Below are 23,994 nucleotides of genomic sequence, written 5' to 3'. Positions count from 1 at the left end.
TGGTAAGCTGCAGCTTCTCCGGCGGCAGTCGTCTGGCTTTAGCGTGGAGCGGGGGCCCTGTGTGACAATATGATGGTGGATGCCATGTTGAAGCATGGTGGTGGTGAATTGTGCCACAAGATGGCGGGGAACTCATCGAGGATGCGAGAGTACTCACTTCTGGACGTACAAATGGTGGCTACTTCAGGGCCATGCACACTGGAAGACTTGAGACGGAGAGTCTGGAATATGTGGGTCTGTACGAGTCTCTTGCCTTTGAGGTCCACTAGCAAACTGTGCGCCCGAAGGAAGTCAGCTCCTAGGATTGCAGTTCATGCCATAGCCAGTAGAACCTCCATCAGTACTTGTCTCGCTCAAGGTGTACCTGGATGCTTTGCATGCCGAAAGTCTATTTCGGTGCCATTCACTGGCTGTAGGGTCAGGCCTTGTGTTCTCATGCGGGATACGAGGGTGGTCGGGGGAAGCACACTCATCTCTGCTCTGGTGTCCACCAGGAAATGCCATCTACTGGTCTTGTCCGTCACGTGCAGGAGCCAGTTCGCGTGGCCAGCTGTTGCAGCCATCGATGGCGGCTGGCCTGGTCATTTCCCTGGTATGAGCAGGGCTGGCGGCACTTGCGGGCTTGGGCTCCCCAGCGTTGGTGGTAGAAATACCAGGTGGTTTGGTGCTCCTCCAGCCTCTGCTTGGGGGCGGTTTGTGGTCGACTGGGTCCAGGCTGGGTGACCTGACTAATGGTAGCCTTGTTCTCCCGCGGGTCTTATCCATTTGTGGTCCCATATTTTATCTCCTGGTTGCCTTACAAATTAACCCTGTATCCAGGCCTCACTAATGAACTAATCAAGTTAAGATGTAACCTCAGGCAATTCTGTATCCATTTATTCATACAACCTATTATGACTTTAAACCTTATGCCATATATTCACTGACCTGTACACTTTGTCTATCTTAGTTCTTTTCTGGATCTTGGCAGGGAACCAGTTCAAACTCGGATGAGGGACCACAGTGTTCTCATAAACTGGAGTGGGAGTCAGATACAATGGATATGAAAGCGCCTCTTTATCCTTTCTCCTGCATCCCAAATGTTGTTAGCCTCTTATTTGGTCTGAAGTGATTTCTGTCCCACTGAGGTCCTGCCGACTACGCCAATGTTAAAGTCAGCATGGGCTGCAAAAAACAAACAGCGAAAGACACCACAGAACCAATTAAACATGCAACAGCTTCTTTATTAACCCTTTGTTATGCTAGTGAGAGTGAGGGGAATTCAAGAAAGAATTCAGTGACTTCTCTACTCTGAGCCCACACTCAAAATATCAGAGTGTTCGCCAAATATTTATATAGAAGTGGGCAGGGATCCATATGAGACCTTCACAAGTTTCACAACAGCTGAATTTTGAGTTTATCATTACATGTTATCTCACAATAGCAAATTCCAGAGGACTTATGTTTAAGATGTGTGGAGGAAAGTTTAGGGGAGATGACAGAGGTTTTTTTAAATCCAGAGAATGGTGGGTGACTGGACTGGACTGGACTGCATTGCTGGGGGTTTACGTAGCACAGTATGGGATGAAGGGCCCATGTTCTATAAAAGGATACATAAATACTTATTTTCAGTTGCCGTTCTAAAGGTTTGTCTTAACCCAAGGGTGGTCATGGGAACAAATACTCTTCATGGCATGCATTTCAAACAGCCTCTGACAACCCTTCGTGTGTGTGCATAGTTCTTATGCCCGGTGGAGCTGTTTTCACTGACAGGAGAAGGAGCAAAGGTGGGCCATACATAGTTCGTATGCCCGGTGGAGCTGTTTTCACTGACAGGAGAAGGAGCAAAAGTGGGCCACTGACACCTTGAAACCAATTGTTCCAGGCAGATGGGGCTCATTAACCACAGATGGTAACTCATCTAGGCGAATGAAAACTGTGATTTCAGACCTCCACTGCCTTGTGGCTATATTCACTCATGAGAAAGGCTTTGGGAGTAAATCGCGAGGAAAAATCCTGAGTTAGAGTCCCAAAGGCGGCTTTGTCTATCTTAGTTCTTTTCTGGATCTTGGCAGGGAACCAGTTCAAACTCGGATGAGGGACCACAGTGTACCAGCACTGGTACAGCAACTCCTACAATACTGCTGGCACCAAACTATCAATCTTCTTCGTTTCTTTGGACCTGTCATTAGTAATGTAAAGGTGACATTTCAATAGTAATCTTTTGGAAGAGCAAAACAAGTAAATCTGAAGGTGCTTGGTGTCTCCTGGAGTATACAAAAGGGATGGAGAAACTCACCAGGTCACGCAGCAACTAGAGGAAGTAAAAGGCAGTTGATGTGTTGGGCCTGAGTCTTTCTTCAGGAGGGCTGGAAATCAGGCAGATGCCTTAATACAACGGTGGGGAAGAGGGGAAGGGGTAGAAGAGGGATGAACAAGCTAATAGGAAAGTGGTGATAGGTGAATGGATTATGGATTAAAAATGGATTATAAATTTTGTTTGGGCAATACATGAAGCCATGGACAGACATGTCAGTGTAGCGATGGGGTATGGAATTAATATGGTTGGCTGTTGGGAGATCCTTGCTGTTTCAGCGGACAGAATTAAGGTGTTCAACAAAACGATCTCCCATTCTGATTCCAGTCTCCCTAATGTATAGGAGACTACATCCAGAGTACCGATGAGAAGGAGACAGTGGTCCGATGTTTCTTGGTGGGGTTCAAGGGGTAAATAAGAGGAGGAATCTGAGAGCAGTTGTCTGGCCTCAGCAAGGAAGAGGTCAGCGTGTCAGGCCACCTGTGCCTGCAGATTTGATAGAAAAGTTGGAATTGCACAGAGAGAGTCGAGGGCATTCATTCTGAGAAGGTGAGATTGGAATAGGTGAAGTTGAGATGGTTTAAGGCAGCACTTGATAGGTTCATGAATAGATTATGGGGAAAAGGCTGGGCAGTGGGGCTGAGTGGGGAAATGGATCAGCTCATGATTAAATGTTGGGGCAAACTCGATGGGCTGAATGGCCTAGTACTGCTCCTATGTCTTATGATCTTATTATTAATGTCTCAGCGGCAGTTGGAAATGAAATGCTCCAGAGCCGGCAGAAGTCCAGGATGAGGTGACCAAGAGGAGGAAGAAGGCTTGAAGCAGGAGAAGAGGTAATCAGTGAGGGGTGAAAAATCTGTTGAGCATGTAGGCTCTGAGACAGAGATGGCAGAAGAAGAGATCAGCATTGTGTTGGGCGTGGAACTTGTTGAGGTGTGTGTGAGGGAGGACGAAGGTAAAGTGTCTACTGAGGACAAAGTGTTCCATGAAAGGGAGGGGATGGTCGGAGGGGATAGTGCAGATCCAACAGGGGATCTTGTACTGATCCCAGAGTAGATCTGGGTTAGGATTCAGGTAGTGCAAGAAGGTTAAAGAGTTTGGCAGCTGTTGGGGATAAAACTATTCTTGAACCTAAAGGTGCTGGACTTCAGGGTTCCACACCTTCAATGTCACTGGAGGACCACTGGATTCTCTCCCCCCACCCCCCCCCCCCCATTGACGCAATCCACCGGGTGTGCAAAATCATTGAGGACCCCTTCCACCCCACACACAGCATCATTCAGCTGCTCCCATTGGGGAAGAGATACAGGAGGATCAGAACCAGTACCATCAGGCTGAGGAACAGCTTCTTCCCTTGTTGGTTGACTTTCAAAGAGTTTTTCCACTGTAGTCAACAACAGTATATTCCAGTTAAAAGCAAAGACAATCATTGTGGAGACAGCCAGCCTTGGATACCTCAGGAAATAAAGGAAGGCATCAAACTAAAGGCTCATTCATACAGTCACCCAGGGTGGTGGGAAACTGGAAGATTGGGAAAGTTTTAAAAAGCAATGAAGAAGCACTAAGCAATGAAGGAGGGGAAAGTCAACTCGCACAAAATAAGAACAAATAGTCAAAGTTTTTATGTGGAAATGGTTGAGGCTTTGAACAATTTTTTTGTGTTTGTCTTCATAGTGGAGGACACTTGTACCATGCCAAAGAAGATGTTATGGTTGCGATAGGAGGTGAGTACCTGACACAATAGCTCGGAGGGAAGAGGTCATGCTACACAAAGGAGTGAGTCTAATGGTAGTTGGCCCCTGGTCCTGATGGAAAGTATCCAGACTACTGAACGAAGTGACAAAGGTTATCATTGATCATTTATCAAAACTCTCCAGACTCTGGGCAGATTCCAGCAGATTGGATGTCTCCAAATATCATGGCACTGTTTAAAAAAAGGTGTAGACATAAGACAGGTAACTGTAGACAAGTTATCTTAACATCTGTAGTCGGGAACATACTTGAAGCTATAATTGTGAGACATCTGGATAGAAATTGTTCCATCAGGAATATACATGGATTCAGGAAAGGCAGATCATGTTTGACAAATTTATTGGAGTGGCAACAGTGGGTCGAGGGGAATCGGTGAATGTTGAATACTTGGATTTCCAGATGTTTGATCGGGGCTGCATGAAAGACTTAACTATAAGATACGGATGCTTCCAGGAGAGGATGGATTCCCAATAGAATTCTATAAAACATTTAAAGATTTATTAATTCCTCCCCTCCTGGAAGTAATCAACCAGACTGATAAAACACAAAGCTTACCAGATTCATGTAAAACAGCAATAATTACAGTAATACTAAAGCAAGGGAAAGATCCACTCGCACCAGCGTCATATAGACCAATATCATTACTTAACACAGATTATAAGATAATAGCTAAACTATTAGCAAACAGATTAGCAGAGTATGTACCGAAAATGGTAAATCTAGACAAAACTGGATTTATTAAAAAAAGATGCACAACAGACAATATTTGTAAATTTATTAACTTAATTCATGCAGTAGAAGGGAGTAAAGCACCAACAGTAGCAGTTGCTTTAGACGCAGGAATGGCCTTTGACAGAGTAGAATGGAATTATTTATTGCAAAAATTCAGTTTACCAGAGAAGTATATTCATTGGATTAAAGCATTATACAAGGGACCATTGGCAAAAGTGACAGTAAATGGATATGTATCAAAGCAATTTAACTTAAGCAGGTCAACACGGCAGGGATGCCCACTATCACCTTTATTGTTCGCGTTAGCTATAGAACCACTAGCAGAATTGATAAGAACAGAAAATAATATAAAAGGGATAAAAATAAAAGACAAGGAATCAGTTTATTTGCAGATGATGTTATAGTATACTTAACAGAACCAGAACTATCAATAAAAGAATTATATAAGAAATTGAAGGAATATGGTGAAGTGTCGGGTTACAAGATTAACATAAATAAAAGTGAAGCAATGCCAATGAATAATGCGGATTTCTCAAAATTTAAGAAGGAATCACCATTCAGATGGCAAATGCAAGCAATAAGATACCTAGGTATACAAATAAATAAAAATCTCGGCCAACTATATAAACTCAATTATTATCCACTCATGAAAAAATTACAGGACGATTTAGAGCATTGGAAAGATTTACCACTAACACTAATAGGAAGGATAAACTGTATTAAAATGAACATTTTCCCAAGGATATTATACCTATTTCAGGCATTGCCAATACACTTGACAGAGAAATTCTTCAAGGAGTTAAAGAAAACAATAAGGAAATTTTTATGGAAAGGGGGGAAAGCGAGGATAGCACTAGATAAATTAACAGAATGGTATAAACAAGGAGGCTTACAACTGCCAAACTTTAAAAATTGTTATAGGGCCGCACAATTAAGATACCTATCAGATTTTTATCAAACAAGGGAAAAGCCAGATTGGACTAGATTAGAATTAGATAAAATAGGGGAAAAGATACCTGAACACATATTATATAAATGGGATGAAAAATTGGTACAACATAGAAGTTCTCCAGTATTACATCATCTACTCAATATTTGGAAAAAGATTCATGTAGAAAGGAATAAAACAAATTATCAATTACCAAAACTAATATTGACGCAAAATAAGTTACTCCCTTTTACAATAGATAACCTTTCCTTTAGAGAATGGGAGAAAAGGGGGGAGTCACGTGATGGAGTAGTGGCCGGTAGGGGAACTCCAGCCCTCTCCAGAAAAGTTAAAAAAAGATAGAGAAAAAACAAAGGCACAAACTTAAAAACCAAAACAAAGTGAAAGTAAAAGTGTGAAGAAAATGGCAGCGAAGAAAGAAAAACCAAAAACAACGGGAAGAAAAGAAGAAGGAAAGACGTCGGAAGAAGAAGGTGAAGGCCTTACCTGTCCGAAGAGGCCCGCCGCGGAGAGAGAGGCCCGCTCCCTCAGGTCAGTGGAGGTCCCGGACTCGGGAGTCGCGCATGTGCGATGCGCATGAAAAAAAACACACTGACGGGAGGGGGGAGCAGCTGCGGAGTCGATCTCCACAGCTGAGAGAGACACCTGCAGCACAGCAGCAGGTGCAGAGCAGAGACAATAACGAGAACAAGAAAGAAGAGGGTAAAAAGAAAACAAAAAAAGATGGTCAACCCAGAGGAAGAAGAAGAAGAACAACAGAAAGAAGTGGAAGAAGAAGAGAAAGGCAAGACAATGGATGTAGCTTTTTTTAAAGAATATATGGAATCAGTGAAAGAATGGCAATTACAAGAATTTGATGAGATAAAAAGAATTAAGAATGCAGAAGAAAGAATGAATAAAATGGAAGTGGCCATATCAGAATTGGCAAAAAGAGTGGAAAATATGGAAAAATGAGAAACATTTGTAGATATGGAAGTAAAAGACTTAAAAGAGAAATTAGAAGAATCTAATAAAAAAGCTAAAGAAGCACAGGAGCTGTTAGCTCAGAAGATAGATATAATGGAAAACTATAATAGAAGAAATAATATAAAGATAGTGGGCCTTAAGGAAGATGAAGAAGGCAAGAATATGAAATAATTTATAAAAGATTATATCTCCAGGGTCCTGGGAAGACCAGAATTACAGGAAGAAATGGAAATAGAGAGGGCACATAGAACTTTAGCCCCGAAACCACAACCGCAGCAAAAACCAAAATCAATTTTAGTAAAGTTCTTAAGATATACATCAAGAGAAAATATATTGGAGAAAGCAATGAAGAAAGTAAGGGAGGACAAAAAGCCACTGGAATATAAAGGTCAAAAAATTTTTTTCTATCCAGACATAAGTTTTGAACTCCTGAAGAAGAGGAAGGAGTTCAATACAGCGAAAACGATCTTATGGAAAAAAGGATATAAATTTATGTTAAGGTACCCAACGGTACTTAAAATAATTATTCCAGGGCAACAAAACAGACTATTCTCGGATCCAGAGGAAGCAAGGAAATTTGCAGAACAACTACAAAACAAGCAGAGAGATGAAGACATGTAATAAGAGTAAAAATGACCACGATCTATATGTATGTGTGTAAAGGGGTATATGTGTGTAGATATATATAGTGTGCATACATGAATGTATCATATTTAGAGGAAAATATATAGAGTATAGACAAGAATTAATAAGGGAGGGAAATGGAATGGAGGGAATAAGGAGGGAATTAAAAGAGTGACCTTTGTTACATATGAAAATTGAAATCTTTTCTGGGGGGGGCTGGGTGGGGAGGAGTTGCGGTCACTGCAAAATCAGCTGACGTTTGCGAGTGAATTCACAAATCCAAATGGAGAGGGGAAATGTGGTTGTCCGACAAGGGATAAAGGACAACTCAGGAGGGGGAGGGGAGATTGGGGTTAAAGAAGTTTTAAATAGGAGAATAGGGAAAATGTTTGATGTTTTAGAAATGTTGTCTTATAAAGTGTTCAAAACAAGAAAGCAGAAATGGATAAGAAGGAAAGGTAATGATGGAGAAACGGAAAGAGAAGATAAACAAAGTATAAAATGGCTACTCTGAACTATATGACTTTAAATATTAATGGAATACATAACCAAATTAAAAGGAAGAAACTGCTAAATTTACTGAAAAAAGAAAAAATTGATATAGCATTTGTGCAAGAAACACATTTAACTGAATTGGAGCACAAGAAATTAAACAGAGATTGGGTAGGACACGTAACAGCAGCATCGTATAATTCAAAAGCAAGAGGAGTAGCTATATTAATTAGTAAAAATGTGCCAATTAAAATAGAAGAGGAAATAATAGATCCAGCAGGGAGATATGTAATGATAAAATGTCAGATATATTTGGAGTTTTGGAATCTACTCAATGTATATTCACCTAACGAAGAAGATCAAAAATTTATGCAAGATATTTTTTTGAAGATAGCAGATACGCAAGGGAACATATTAATAGGAGGGGATTTCAACCTGAATTTGGATTCAAATATGGACAAAACTGGGAAAAAAATGAACAGAAAGAACAAAGTAACCAAATTTATAATTAAATCGATGGAAGAAATGCAACTTTTGGATATATGGTGGAAACAACACCCAAAGGAAAAGGAATATTCCTATTACTCGGCTAGACATAAAACATACTCAAGAATAGACCTATTTTTGTTATCAGCTCGTATGCAAGATAGAGTAAGAAAAACAGAATATAAAGCTAGAATATTATTGGACCATTCACCCTTAATATTGACAATAAAGTTAGAGGACATCCCTCCAAGAATGTATAGATGGAGATTAAACTCCATGTTACTCAAAAGGCAGGATTTTAGAGAATTCATTGAAAGACAAATTAAAATGTATTTTGAAATAAACACGGAATCAGTGAAAGATAAGTTTATACTATGGGATGCAATGAAAGCGTTCATTAGAGGGCAAATAATAAGTTATGTAACCAAGATGAAGAAGGACTATAATCAGGAAACAGAGCAGTTGGAAAGGGAAATAGTAAATATATAAAAAGAATTAGCAATGATGGAAGATACAACTAAAAGAAGAGAATTGGCAGAAAAAAAAATATGAAACACTACAAACATATAAGCTGGAGAAGAATATAATGAAGACAAAACAGAAATATTATGAACTAGGGGGAAAAAACGCACAAAATTCTAGCATGGCAGCTTAAGTCAGAACAAGCTAAGAAAATGGTATTGGCATCAAGGAAAAAAGACGAACAAATCACATATAATCCAAAGGAGATCAAGGAAAACTTTAGAGAATTCTATGAACAATTATACCAAACTGAAAACGAAGGGAAAGAAGGGAAAATAGAGGAATTTCTGACTAAAATTGAACTACCAAAACTACAAATAGAGGAGCAAAATAAATTAACTGAACCATTTGGAATAGTAGAAATACAAGAGATAATAAAAAAATTACCAAATAATAAAACACCAGGAGAGGATGGATTCCCAATAGAATTCTATAAAACATTTAAAGATTTATTAATTCCTCCCCTCCTGGAAGTAATCAACCAGATTGATAAAACACAAAGCTTACCAGATTCATGTAAAACAGCAATAATTACAGTAATACTAAAGCAAGGGAAAGATCCACTTGCACCAGTATCATATAGACCAATATCTTTACTTAACACAGATTATAAGATAATAGCTAAACTATTAGCAAACAGATTAGCAGAGTATGTACTGAAAATGGTAAATCTAGACCAAACTGGATTTATTAAAAAAAGACGCGCAACAGACAATATTTGTAAATCTATTAACTTAATTCATGCAGAAGAAGGGAGTAAAGCGCCAACAGTAGCAGTTGCTTTAGACGCAGAGAAGGCCTTTGACAGAGTAGAATGGAATTATTTATTGCAAAAATTCAGTTTACCAGAGAAGTATATTAATTGGATTAAAGCATTATACAAGGGACCATTGGCAAAAGTGACAGTAAATGGATATGTATCAAAGCAATTTAACTTAAGCAGGTCAACACGGCAGGGATGCCCACTATCACCTTTATTGTTCGCGTTAGCTATAGAACCACTAGCAGAATTGATAAGAACAGAAAATAATATAAAAGGGATAAAAATAAAAGACAAGGAATATAAAATCAGTTTATTTGCGGATGATGTTATAGTATACTTAACAGAACCAGAACTATCAATAAAAGAATTATATAAGAAATTGAAGGAATATGGAGAGGTGTCGGGTTACAAGATTAACGTAAATAAAAGTGAAGCAATGCCTATGAATAATGCGGATTTCTCAAAATTTAAGAAGGAATCACCATTCAGATGGCAAATGCAAGTAATAAGATACCTTGGTATACAAATAAATAAAAATCTCGACCAACTATATAAACTCAATTATTATCCACTAATGAAAAAATTACAGGATGATTTACAGCATTGGAAAGATTTACCAGTAACACTAATAGGAAGGATAAACTGTATAAAAATGAACATTTTTCCAAGGATATTATACCTATTTCAGGCATTGCCAATACACCTTACAGAGAAATTCTTCAAGGAGTTAAAGAAAATAATAAGGAAATTTTTATGGAAAGGGGGAAAGCGAGGATAGCACTAGATAAATTAACAGAATGGTATCAACAAGGAGGCTTACAACTGCCAAACTTTAAAAATTATTATAGAGCCGCACAATTAAGATACCTATCAGATTTTTATCAAACAAGGGAAAAGCCAGATTGGACTAGATTAGAATTAGATAAAATAGGGGAAAAGATACCTGAACATATATTATATAAATGGGATGAAAAATTGGTACAACATAGAAGTTCTCCAGTATTACATCATCTACTCAATATTTGGAAGAAGATTCATGTAGAAAGGAATAAAACAAATTATCAATTACCAAAACTAATATTGACGCAAAATAAGTTACTCCCTTTTACAATAGATAACCTTTCCTTTAGAGAATGGGAGAAAAAAGGGATCAAAAGAATAGAAAATTGCTGTTCAGGAAATAAATTATTATCCTTTGAACAAATGAAGGATAAATATAATATAACTCACGATACAGAGCTGGCATATTACCAACTGAGATCCTACTTGAAGGACAAATTAGGAAGCAGTCTGAGTTTACCAGAGGGAAGTAATTTTGAATATGTGATTACAGACACAATGATAATCAAAAAATTTATAACAAATATGTATATTAAACTGCAAGAAAAGGAGAACGAGGAAACAAATGGTAAAACTAAACAAAAATCGGAACAAGATCTAAACATAAAGATAAAGAATGAAACATGGGAGAAGTTATGCTCCGGAACTATGAGAAATACAATAAATACGAGGTTACGTATGATACAATATAACTGGATACACAGGCTATATATTACACCTCAAAAGTTAAATAAATGGGACCCAACAGTATATTTCTGGCATAATTTTGACAACACGTGATTCCAACCACCATGACCTGTTTTCTCATGTTTATGCAGAACAATCAATTCAGAAATAGGAAATTCTTTAGCTAATATACTTGGATGTTTCACTTCTGGCATTATTGCTTTTTCCGATCTTCCTTCTTCTCTCAATACATCGTTTACCAGAATAGGTAAAAAACAAGACTTGTTTTTGTAACATTCAGATTCTTCTTCAATTTTGATATCTCATTATCAAACGCCTTTTTTTTTGACAAAAACGAATCATCGCCAATTCAGCATTTGTCAAATCATCAACTGTTAGGTAACAGCTATTTTGAGACTTCAGATTTTCTTTTTTGATACGATGTAAAAACATAGTTTTTAATCTAAGAATCCATGCTACTGCCTTTTTCAAACTAAACCATGAAGAATAATAGCAAATTAATTGAATAATCGGATCATTCTCATTAGATATTTGAGTAGTTTTCACATTAGTGTTTGGTTTCCAGATCCTTCATTGAAAATTCTTTTAACTCTTCTGGATTTTGAGGCCATTCTTCTTGAGATTGCAAAAGAAATTGAGGACCGGACACCCATGTGTTGACTCTTTTCAGAAAGGATTGAACTTTTGATCCTTGTGAAGCCATGTCAGCTGGATTATCCACTGTTTTAACATATCTCCATTGATTAACATGCAAAACCTTCTCGATCTCATTAATTCTGTTAGTCACAAAGGTACGAAACCTCATGGTTTTGTTATTAATGTACTATCAGTCCAAAACATAGAGTCTGCTAACTCCATCTGTAATTCTCTTCTTAACACGGTGTCCATTTTGATCGCCACTTTAGCAGCAGTCAATTCCATTCGAGGGATGATGACTGGCTTTAATGGAGCCACTCTGGTTTTTCCCATTACAAATCCACAATGTACTCACTCTTGGTTATTTTGCAGAATTAAATAACTGACAGGACCAAAACCACCTTTGCTTAAGTCAGCAAAATGTGTAACTGAGCAAATGTGGCAATTCCAAAGTCTGTTGGTTTAAAACATCTATTGACTTCAAAAATTTCTAACATTTTAAGACTCTCAATCCAATTCATCCAATTTGTGCGATGGAATCTGGTATAGTTTCATCCCATCCAAATGTTCTTCTGCACAATTCTTGCAGAATTTTCTTGCCTATTAATACTATTGATGCCAATATTCCTAAAGAACCATATATTGATCTTATGATCGAAAGAATACCTCTTCTTGTCAAAGGTCGTTCTTTCAGGACAATTTTGAATTTGAAAACATCAGATTGAACCCACCAAGGCCCCCCTAGAATTCTTTCAGCAGGTTGAACATCACAATCCAAGTCAAGATCCTTTATCTCCTTTGCTCTTTCTGCCTCAGGAATAACAGCCGACACATCTCGATTGTTGCTAATCCATTTCATAAGGAAGAAACCTCCTTTATTACAGATCTTTTTAACTCTTGATAAAGATTTGTTGCTTCTTTTTCTGAAACCACTGAAGTCAGTCAATCATCAACATAGAAATTATTTCTGAAGATGTTCACATCTTGAGAATGAAATTTCTCTTCATTTTATTCAGCACTTTTCCTGAGAGCAAAATTTGCCCAACTCAGTGATGAAGTTGTCCAAATAAATGAACTGTAATTCTATATTCAATCATATCTTTACTGAAATCACCATTAGGCCACCATAACAATTATAGAAAATCACGATCTTCTGGTAGTACTTTAATTTGATGAAACATCGCTTCAATATCTGCTCTAATTACAATGGGCTCTTCACTAGATCTTATCAAAACACCTATTAAAGTACTGGTTAAGTCTGGACCTTGTGGAAGTTGAGAATTCAATGAAACTCCTTGAAATGATGCTCCACAGTCAAATACTACATTGTAGCAGCTACTACGCTACTAAATAAAGGCAAACACACACAAAGATGGTCAACTCAAGACTTGTTTGTTGAAGATATACACAGACCTTTTATTCACTGCCTGTTAATGAACTTGTTAGTGAACAGGACCAGCAAGTTAAAGCTATGAGCCATTAGTGCCCCGCCTCTTTAGGCAGGGGCTTCATCTGATTCACTCGCTGTACTTTGGCACCCAGCACTGCTAGCTCGCGATGTGTCAGGCAAGTCTGAACTGACGGTGGCGGTTCACAATACCACGCTGTGCGCCCACTACATCACCCCCCAGAATCGTCACCGTAACTTAAGATGCCAGGTATGCTCGACTTAGGCGGACGTCCACGTTGCCTGGGTTGAGGGAACTGAACTGGTGAAGTACATTAGGGTTGGTATGGGCAGTTTTAAGTCTGTCCACGCTGAATAGCTGCAGATGGCCTCCGATGTCTAATGTATATACTACTCCATTTCCCTTAATCACACAAAATGGTCCTTCATATGGTTTTAGTAACAGTGCCCCTGGAGCCTGTCTTCGTACGAATACAAAATCAGTGTTTAATAGTGATTGGGGCATTTGTTGCCGAGGTTTGCCAGGCCAGTTGGTAGAGGATGGTTTACTGTTAGCAATACCCATGCGAAGTTGTTGCAGGACGTCCATGTCTGAATTGCTTGTGAAGTGAATATCTCCTGGAACCAAAAGGGACATACCATACATCAATTCTGCAGACAGATCTTCTTTTGGAGCTGTTCGTACTCCTAGTAGAACCCAAGGTAGTTCATCGACCCAGTTGGGGCTGATGAGTTGGGCCTTCAGTGAAGATTTAAGTTGTCGATGGAAACGTTTCACCAGGCCATTGGACTGCAGATGTTACGCAGTAGTTTGGTGCAACTGTGTACCACAAAAATGAGCCAAGGAAGCCCATAACGCCGCAGTGAACTGTGGTCCGCGGTCCGAAGTTATGTGTGTAGGCACTCCAAATCTAGCAATCCAATTTAAGATGAACGCTCTAGCACATGTCTCAGTATCACTGACTGGCAATGGAATGGCCTCTGGCCAGCATGTGAAGTGGTCTACTACCGTGAGAATATACCTCATGTCCTGTGATACTGGTAATGGTCCAACCAGATCCACGTGCACATGCTCAAATCTTCTGCGTATTGTCGGGAAAGGCGGCAGGGGTGCCTTGATGTGGTGTTGAATTTTCGCAGATTGGCAGGATATATACATTCGTGCCCATTGTGTGACGTCTTTCTTCAGCCCACTGCGCGCCGTCTTTCTTCAGCCCACTGCGCGCCGTCTTTCTTCAGCCCACTGCGCGCCGTCTTTCTTCAGCCCACTGCGCGTCGTCTTTCTTCAGCCCACTGCGCGGTGTCTTTCTTCAGCTCATTGCTGAGGATGTTTTTTTTAAGCCCATGCCACATGTACTTGTGGATGGGTGTGATAGATTGTGAATGTCATCAAAAAGACGCCGTCTCCAAGATAATGGGACCAAGAGTCAAGGATACTCCAACGATACATCACATAGAGTTCTGGACTACCTTGTTGTGGTGCCACCTGTTGAATGTCAAGTCCAGTACTAGCTGTCTTTCTTTGGCTTGGCTTCGCGGACGAAGATTTATGGAGGGGGTAAAAAGTCCACGTCAGCTGCAGGCTCGTTTGTGGCTGACCAGTCCGATGCGGGACAGGCAGACACGATTGCAGCGGTTGCAAGGGAAAATTGGTTGGTTGGGGTTGGGTGTTGGGTTTTTCCTCCTTTGCCTTTTGTCAGTGAGGTGGGCTCTGCGGTCTTCTTCAAAGGAGGCTGCTGCCCGCCAAACTGTGAGGCGCCAAGATGCACGGTTTGAGGCGTTATCAGCCCACTGGCGGTGGTCAATGTGGCAGGCACCAAGAGATTTCTTTAGGCAGTCCTTGTACCTTTTCTTTGGTGCACCTCTGTCACGGTGGCCAGTGGAGAGCTCGCCATATAATACGATCTTGGGAAGGCGATGGTCCTCCATTCTGGAGACGTGACCCATCCAGCGCAGCTGGATCTTCAGCAGCGTGGACTCGATGCTGTCGACCTCTGCCATCTCGAGTACCTCGACGTTAGGGGTGTGAGCGCTCCAATGGATGTTGAGGATGGAGCGGAGACAACGCTGTACTGTATGCCTATATATCCAGATCTGCGGATTGTGCCGCAGCCAGTTCAGTAATGTTGACTCCACCTTGAATATGGCACACACTTGATCTGGAGAGCATATCTGCAACCAAATTGTCCTTTCCCGAAATATGACGCGTCTGTAGTAAACTCCAAAATGTAGGTCAAATGTCATTGTTGTCTTGCCGACCAAGGATCTGTGACTTTGCTTAAGGCAAAAATGAACGGTTTATGGTCTGTGAATATGGTGAAATGTCGACCTTCCAAGATATAACAAAAGTTCCTTATAGCCAGATAAAGTGCTAATAGTTCTCAATCAAAGGCGCTGTACTTCATTTCCGCTGGTCTTAGATGACGACTAAAAAAGGCAAGGGGCTGATAATGGCCATTGACGTATTGTTCCAGAACTGCACTCACAGCTGTTCCCGAGGCCTCTGTGCTCAGCGTCAAAGCAGCTTCAGGATTTGGATGCGCAAGCATTGCTGGTTTGGCTAATGCCTCTTTGGTGGACATAAATGTGGCCTCTGCCTCTGTGGTCCAGGTAATGATTTTGTTTGGAGCAGAGATTATGTCAAACAGGGGTCGCAGAATGTCAGCAATCCCGGGAATAAATCAGTGATAAAAATTTATCATTCTCAAAAACTTCTGTAGCTGGTGACAGGTCTGGAGAATATACAGATGTCGTCGACCTTGCCTGATAATGGAGATATGCCGTCTGCTGTAATTTTATGCCCTAAGAATTCTATGGTTGACTTGCCAAATTGACACTTGTCAAGGTTAATTGTCAGACCAAAGTCTTGGAGCCGTTGGACAGCAAATCCAGGGAGTGATCTTGCTCATTTTGACTTGCGACAAGGATGTCGTCCAAGTAAATATACACAAAGTCTAAATCTCTGCCTAGAGTGTCCATAAGCCACTGAAAAGTTTGCGCGGCATTCTTTAAGCCAAATGGCATTCTGAGGAATTCAAAAAGACCAAACGGCGTAATAATTGCTGTCTTGGGAATATCTTTCTCATGAATCAGTATCTGATGATATCCCTTAACTAAATCAATCTTTGAAAATATGTGGCAATGATGCAGATGGGTGGTGAAATCCAGTATGTGTGGAATTGGGTATGTGTCAGGTATAGTGACATCGTTAAGCCTACGATAGTCACCACAGGGTCTGCATCCACCTGTCTTCTTGGGTACCATATGCAAGAGGTGTTTGAGCGTCGGATGATACCCAATTCTTCCATTGCTTTAAATTCTGCCTTTGCTTGCCGTAATTTATCAGGCACCAGATGACGAGCCCTTGCATGGACCAGTAGGCCTGATGTGTCTATGTAATGAGACACACCATGGGCTGTTCTTGAGGCATTGAAGTTATGGGTAAGAATATGGGGAAATTCATTGAGTAGAGCAGTATATGCATCCTTGTGTAACGTATGCACTCTGAGCTGTGAAACTTTTCCCTTGATGCACGCCAGTGGATATGTCTGAAAGGTGGTGGCATGAACTAATTTTCTGAGTTTTACGTCAACCAATAAGTCATGGGAACATAAAAAATCTGCACCCAAAATAGGTTGAGTGACAGAAGCGAGGACACAATTCCAATGGAACGTGGTTCCACCGATTCAGATTGTGACTCGTCTAGTGCCGAAACTTGGAATGGCGATTCCATTCGCCACTTGCAGGGACAAGTGGTGTTTTTATGCGTCCTATCAAAATAGGTCGGTGGGAGCAAACTAAGTTCAGCACCTGTGTCTACAAGGAATTTGCACTTACCCGCAGCGTCCTGAAGATACAATAGGCCTGTATGTACGCCAGCTGCCGAGGCCACTACTGGCAACTGGCTCTCTCATTTCCCTACTTCTTTTTGTAGTAGGTACATGGCTGGATGCACTTATGCACATTTGATCCCCAGCGGCGATGGTAAAAACACCACTCTCGATGTACATCAGCACGTTCCTCTTTCTTGGATTGGACGGCAGATTCAGGAGGTTGGTTGGATGCGGGAGATGCTTCTGCTGAAAAACTGGATGTATTCGGGCAGACTCTTGTGTAGGAGTACGATAGAGCCTGTCAGCCCCTCGAGCCATGTCATGGGGACGGCGGAAATCCACGTTACCGATGGGTATGGCAACGTGAGCTGGAAGTTTTGACAGAAATAAAGTTTTGAAAAGCAGACAATGGGAATGACCATCTGACAATGCCAGCATCTCATTCATTAGGTCTGATAGATTCTTGCCACCTAGGCCTTCCATGTTTAAAAGATGCATGCCACGCTTATGCCTAGTAAGTTCCAATCTGCCGGAGGAGGAGCAATAAATTCGCTTACTCGTGATGCAGTGGCCGTATCAAACTTACTCACGACATGCCAAAATTTTGTGTCTTCCGTCGTTATACCCCGAAGACAAATTGGGTTTCAACTTGAAGAAACCAAATTCAAGGCTGATGTGTCCAGAAAGGAGGTAAATGAAGCCCAACTCCACGGAGGCTATTTGTGTGGAACTGAGGAGTAGGAAAGGAGAGGTTACACTTGTAGGGGTGTATTATAGACCACCCGGAGGGGACCGAGACCTAGAGGAGCAAATCTGTAGGGATATAGTAGATATTTGTGATAAGCACAGGGTTGTAATTATGGGAGATTTAAATTTTCCACATATAGATTGGGAAACACATTCTGTGAAAGGACTGGATGGGTTAGAGTTTGTGAAATGTGTGCAAGATAGTTTTTTACAACAATATGTAGAGGTGCCGACCAGAGAAGGAGCAGTGTTAGATCTACTGTTGGCAAATGGGATGGGTCAAGTGACGGAGGTTAACGTTGGCGAGCACTTCGGGTCCAGTGATCATTATGCCATCAGCTTCAATGTCATTATGGAAAGAGAGAAATCAGGGCCAAGGATTGAGGTTTTTGATTGGGGAAAAGCTAGATTTGAGGAGATGCGAAAGGACTTGCAGGGTGTGCATTGGGACAATTTGTTTTATGGGCAGGATGTAGTAGAGAGATGGAAGTCTTTTAAAGATCAGATTTTGAGAGTGCAAAAGCTTTATGTTCCTGTTAGGTTAAAAGGAGGGGCAAAAGGTTTGAGAGAGCCGTGGTTTTCAAGGAATATTGGAAACTTGGTTCGAAGAAAAAGGGAGGCGTACATTAGATATAAGAAGCATGGAGTTAAGGAGATGTTTGAAAGATACATTGAATGTAAGAGGAATCTTAAGAGAGGAATTAGGAAAGCTAAAAGAAGGTACGAGAAAACTATGGCAAGCAGGGTGAAAACTAATCCAAAAGAGTTCTACAAATATGTTAATGGTAAGAGGAAAGCTAGAGACAAAATTGGTCCCTTAGAAAATCAGAGCGGAAAACTGTGTGTGGAGCCTAGAGAAATGGGGGAGATATTGAACAGTTTCTTTTCTTCGGTATTCACTAAGGAGAAGGATATTGGGAGATGTGGGATAAAAAAAGCAAATTGGGTAAATATGGGGAATATAGAGATTACAAAAGGTGTAGTTTTAAGGCTTTTGAAGAATATAAAGGTGGATAAGTCTCCGGGGCCAGACGGGATCTTCCCAAGGACATTGAGAGAAGTGAAGGAGGAAAGAACAGAGGCTCTGGCGGTAATTTTCCAAATGTCATTAGATATGGGGATAGTGCCGGAGGATTGGCGCATTGCGCATGTGGTTCCGTTATTTAAAAAGGGTTCAAGGAGGAAGCCTGGCAACTATCGGCCTGTAAGTTTGATGTCTGTGGTAGGTAAATTAATGGAGAAAATTCTTAGAGATAGTACTTATAAACATCTGGATAGACAGGGTCTGATCAGGAGCACTCAACATGGATTTGTGGGAGGAAGGTCATGTTTGACCAATCTGATTGAATTTTTTGAAGAGGTGACTAGGAATGTGGATGAGGGTAGCGCAGTGGATGTTGTCTATATGGACTTCAGTAAGGCCTTCGATAAGGTACCACATGGAAGGTTAGTTAGGAAGGAGCAGTCTTTAGGTATAAATTTTAAGATAGTCAAATGGATTGAACATTGGCTGAAAGGGAGAGGCCAGAGAGTGGTAGTGGATAATTGTCTGTCAGGTTGGAGGCCGGTGACCAGTGGTGTGCCTCAAGAATCTGTATTGGGCCCATTGTTGTTCGTTATATACATTAATGATCTAGATGATGGGGTGGTGAATTGGATTAGTAAATATGCAAACGATACTAAGATAGGTGGAATAGTGGATAATGAAGAAGGTTTTCAAGGATTGCAGAGGGATTTGGGCTGCTTAGAAAAGTGGGCTGAAAAATGGCAGATGGAATTTAATGCTGATAAGTGTGAGGTGCTTCATTTTGGTAAGAAGAATCAGAATAGGACATACGTGGTAAATGGGAGAGCATTGAGGAATACAGAAAAGCAGAAAGATTTAGGAGTAACGGTATATCGTTCCCTGAAGGTAGAAACTCACGTAAATAGGGTGGTGAAGAAGGCTTTTAGTATGCTGGCTTTTATCAATCATTGCATGGAATATAGGAGTTGGGAGGTGATGTTGAGATTGTATAAGACATTGGTGCGGCCTAATTTGGAGTTATGTGTGCAGTTCTGGTCGCCTAATTATAGAAAGGATATAAACAGAGTGGAGAGAGTGCAGAGAAGGTTTACCAGAATGTTACCTGGGTTTAAGCATCTAGAGTATAGGGAGAGATTGGACAGATTAGGTCTTTATTCTTTGGAGCGTAGAAGGTTGAGAGGGGATTTGATAGAAGTATTTAAGATTATGAAAGGGATAGACAGAGTGGATGTGGATAGACTATTTCCGTTAAGAGGAGGAAAGATTAAAACAAGAGGACATGAGTTAAGAATTAAGGGGCAGAGGTTTAGAGGTAACATGAGGGGGAACTTCTTTACTCAGAGAGTGGTAGCCGTGTGGAATGATCTTCCGGGAGAAATAGTGGCGGTGGAGTCAATTGTATTATTTAAGAAAAGGTTGGACAGGTATATGGATGAGAAGAAGATGGAGGGTTATGGGCATTGTGCAGGGAGGTGGGACTAGAAAGGGGTGTTTGGTTCGGTGCAGACTAGAAGGGCCTAATGGCCTGTTTCCGTGCTGTAATTGTTATGTTATGTTAAACTGCATTAACTGCCACGGCGACGGCAGTTATTGCTGCTGTTAAAATTTTCTCCTTTTCCACAAGGATTCAAATTTGTTGAATCTTAACTTCTGGGTCACCAATTTGTAGCAGCTACTACAGTAGATGCTACTAAATAAAAGCAAACACACACAAAGGTAGTCAACTCAAGACTGGCTTATTGCAGACATACACAGACTTTTTGTTCCCTGTCTGTTAATGGGCTCATTAATGAACAGCAGCTGATCCACAGGACCAGTAGGTTAAAGCTATGAGCCATTAACACCCCACCCCTTTAGGGAGGGGCTTCATCTGATCCGCCCACTGTACTTTGGCACCCAGCACTGGTAGCCCACGAAGTGTCAGGTAAGTCTGTGAACTGACGGTGGCAGTTCGCAATACCGTGCTGTGCGCCCACTACATGTATTTTCTCCTTTTGTGGATGTATAACTCCGTGATTAGGTAAATACCATTTTCTACTATCTTTACGTTCCAAGATATCTTCAGATACCTTTTCTACGTGGCCTTTGGTTATCATATCCAACATGACATTGGTATGTTCCAAATGAAAGGAAGGATTTCTTTTGAATTATCTCTTCAAATTCAGCATATGCTGTTCTGCAATTATTTTATTATCTGGTATACAAATTTCTCTTTTCTTCAGAGGTAATGCTATACAGTAATGACCATCAACACCTTTAACAGATTTTGAAACTAAATCCAGAAACTGCTTGTCGTCCTTTGATGGTTCTTGAATATCTGTGAAACATTCAGGGAAATCAATTTTAAACTGTTGTTCCCACAGATCATTAAGTTTGACAACTGAAACTCTGTTGACATTAACATTCAACAACTCCTGATCATTATTCATTTTTCTTCCTAATGGTCCATTAATTATCCATCCGAGCAATGTTCTCATGGCACAAGGTCTGTCATTTTGACCCCTTATTACTTCTAGAGGTTCGAGAGCTTTTGGTACATCTAATCTGATTAACATCTCAATTTTGGCATCAATCTTGGGTAAGCAAATGTCCTTCAATTGATCCCATTGTATGATACCATCCTGATAGGGAATATTCTCCTTATTCACAGGCATAATCTTCTGAGTATATAGACTTGGGAGATCACAAAATTCATTGCTATTCAATGCAGTAATTTGTAGACCTGAAACTATTTTAGTTTCAATGTTCCTTTCATCATTCATTGTCTTCAACAAGATTTGTGATCTTTTACCATGAAGGTTAAGTTGATTCATTAATTCAATAGTACAAAATAATGTGGTACTTCCTAGATCAAGAAATATGTAGGTCTTCAGTATGAAGTTTCCCCTTTTAGCTTCAACCTGTACAGGAACTATTGAGAGAGCTTTGTCACCAGCCCCAGTAAAACTGTTTGTCTGAACCGAAGCTGAGGCATCCTCTCTGACTGTGTCTTTAGTCTTGGATTCAGATTGTTTGTCATCTTTCTCAACTTTACTTTGTTGAGTATGCTGTAACTTGGGATGTTTTAAACTACATATATTACAACTGAGTCGCTTGTTACAAGTTTTGCTGATGTGTCATTTACATAAGCAACCAAAATATATTCTATTCTTCTTTAAAAAGGTTAATTTCTTGTCATATGACCTTTGCTTCAATTGTGCACATTTTTTAAAAGCATGCTTATTTTTGCAATACAAACAGCTTTCCTGAACAGTCTGATTTTCCTTTCCCATTCTTTCCTTGTTCTTTCTTGTGTTTGTATCTGACACAGCAGTAACAAAGGTCCTTCCCTTTGGTTTCTGTTGAGACAATGATTTAGACTTCTTTACATCTTTAAGAACTGTTGAAGTATCCTTAATATTTTCAAATACATGCCATTGCAAGAATTGTACAACATCCTCAAAGGTAGACTCCCTTCAGGGATGAATTTTAAGCTCTGCAATTTTGGTTCTCCATAAATCCTTCAGCTTATAAGGTAATTCAATAACAATAATTGACAAATTAGCAAAAAAAATTCAGCTTTTGCAAATGTACTCTACTTCCTATTGTGTTACAACATCCTCCCAGGAAGAGTGCATATGCTTCGAAAGCCTTTGTGTCCTCTGACTTTATCGCTGACCAAGAAAGAATCTTGTCTACGTGGTCCCTTGCGATTTTATGTTCATCCCCATAATAATGATGCAATAATTCTTTTGCCCTTTTAAAACCTTGGTCTGGATCCATATATTGGCAACTTTTGACTAACTCCTTCAGCTGCCCTCCAGTAAACCGTTCCAGGTAATACAGACCATCTTTTGACTAACTCCTTCACCTGCCCTCCAGTAAACCGTTCCAGGTAATACAGACCATCTTTTGACTAACTCCTTCACCTGCCCTCCAGTAAACCGTTCCAGGTAATACAGACCATCTTTTGACTAACTCCTTCACCTGCCCTCCAGTAAACCGTTCCAGGAAATACAGACCATCTTTTGACTAACTCCTTCACCTGCCCTCCAGTAAACCGTTCCAGGCAATAGAGACCATCTTTTGACTAACTCCTTCACCTATCCTCCAGTAAACCGTTCCAGGTAATACAGACCATCTTTTGACTAACTCTTTCACCTGCCCTCCAGTAAACAGTTCCAGGTAATACAGACCATCTTTGACTAACTCCTTCACCTGCCCTCCAGTAAACCGTTCCAGGTAATACAGACCATCTTTTGACTAACTCCTTCACCTGCCCTCCAGTAAACCGTTCCAGGTAATACAGACCATCTTTTGACTAACTCCTTCACCTGCCCTCCAGTAAACCGTTCCAGGCAATAGAGACCATCTTTTGACTAACTCCTTCACCTGCCCTCCAGTAAACAGTTCCAGGTAATACAGACCATCTTTGACTAACTCCTTCACCTGCCCTCCAGTAAACCGTTCCAGGTAATAAAGACCATCTTTTGACTAACTCCTTCACCTATCCTCCAGTATACCGTTCCAGCGAGAAACAGCCATAGAAATCGAGGTAGATGACTTAAAAAAGAAATTAGAAGAATCTGATAAAAAAGTTAAAGAAACACAGGAGCTGTTAGCTCAGAAGATAGATATAATGGAAAATTATAATAGAAGAAACAATATAAAGATAGTGGACCTTAAGGAAGATGAAGAAGGCAAAAATAGGAACAAATTTATAAAAGAATGGATCCCCAGGGTCCTGGGAAGACCAGAATTACAGGAAGAAATGGAAATAGAAAGGGCACACAGAACATTAGCCCCTAAACCACAACCACAACAAAAATCAAGATCCATTCTAGTAAAATTCCTAAGATATACAACAAGAGAAAATATATTGGAGAAGGCAATGAAAAAAATAAAAGAAGACAAAAAACCACTGGAATACAAGGGTCAAAAATTTTTTTTCTTTCCAGATATAAGTTTTGAACTCCTGAAGAAGAGGAAGAAGTTTAATGCAGCAAAGACGACCCTATGGAAAAAAGGTTATAAATTTATGTTAAATTACCCAGCGGTACTTAAAATAGTTATCCCAGGGCAGCAAAGCAAACTATTCTCGGATCAGGAAAAAGGACGAAAATTTGCAGAACAACTACAAAACAGACAGAGAGATGAAGAGATGGAACAAGAACAAAAATGACAACAAACTATACATATAAAAATAGAGTTTAAGTAAGAACTAAGAAGGGAAAGAAAGGGAAGAAAGGAAG

At 40.2% G+C, this 23,994-nt stretch overlaps 1 long non-coding RNA gene across 1 annotated transcript in view; it reads left to right on the top strand.

Annotated features, from left to right (window-relative positions):
- The first annotated feature begins 3,048 nt into the window (after nt 1-3,048).
- Nucleotides 3,049-23,994, top strand: part of LOC138764098 (uncharacterized) — a 40,414-nt gene continuing 19,468 nt past the window's right edge. Inside the window, exons 1-2 of the long non-coding RNA XR_011357985.1 lie at nt 3,049-3,132; nt 3,974-4,023. This is a non-coding gene — a long non-coding RNA (uncharacterized lncRNA). The remainder of the gene's footprint in view (nt 3,133-3,973; nt 4,024-23,994) is intronic.

The sequence above is a fragment of the Narcine bancroftii genome, chromosome 5, assembly GCF_036971445.1.
Source record: "Narcine bancroftii isolate sNarBan1 chromosome 5, sNarBan1.hap1, whole genome shotgun sequence".
Lineage (NCBI taxonomy): Eukaryota > Metazoa > Chordata > Chondrichthyes > Torpediniformes > Narcinidae > Narcine > Narcine bancroftii.
Note: the sequence above shows the minus strand (reverse complement) of the source record. Positions and strands in the feature narration are given on the sequence as shown.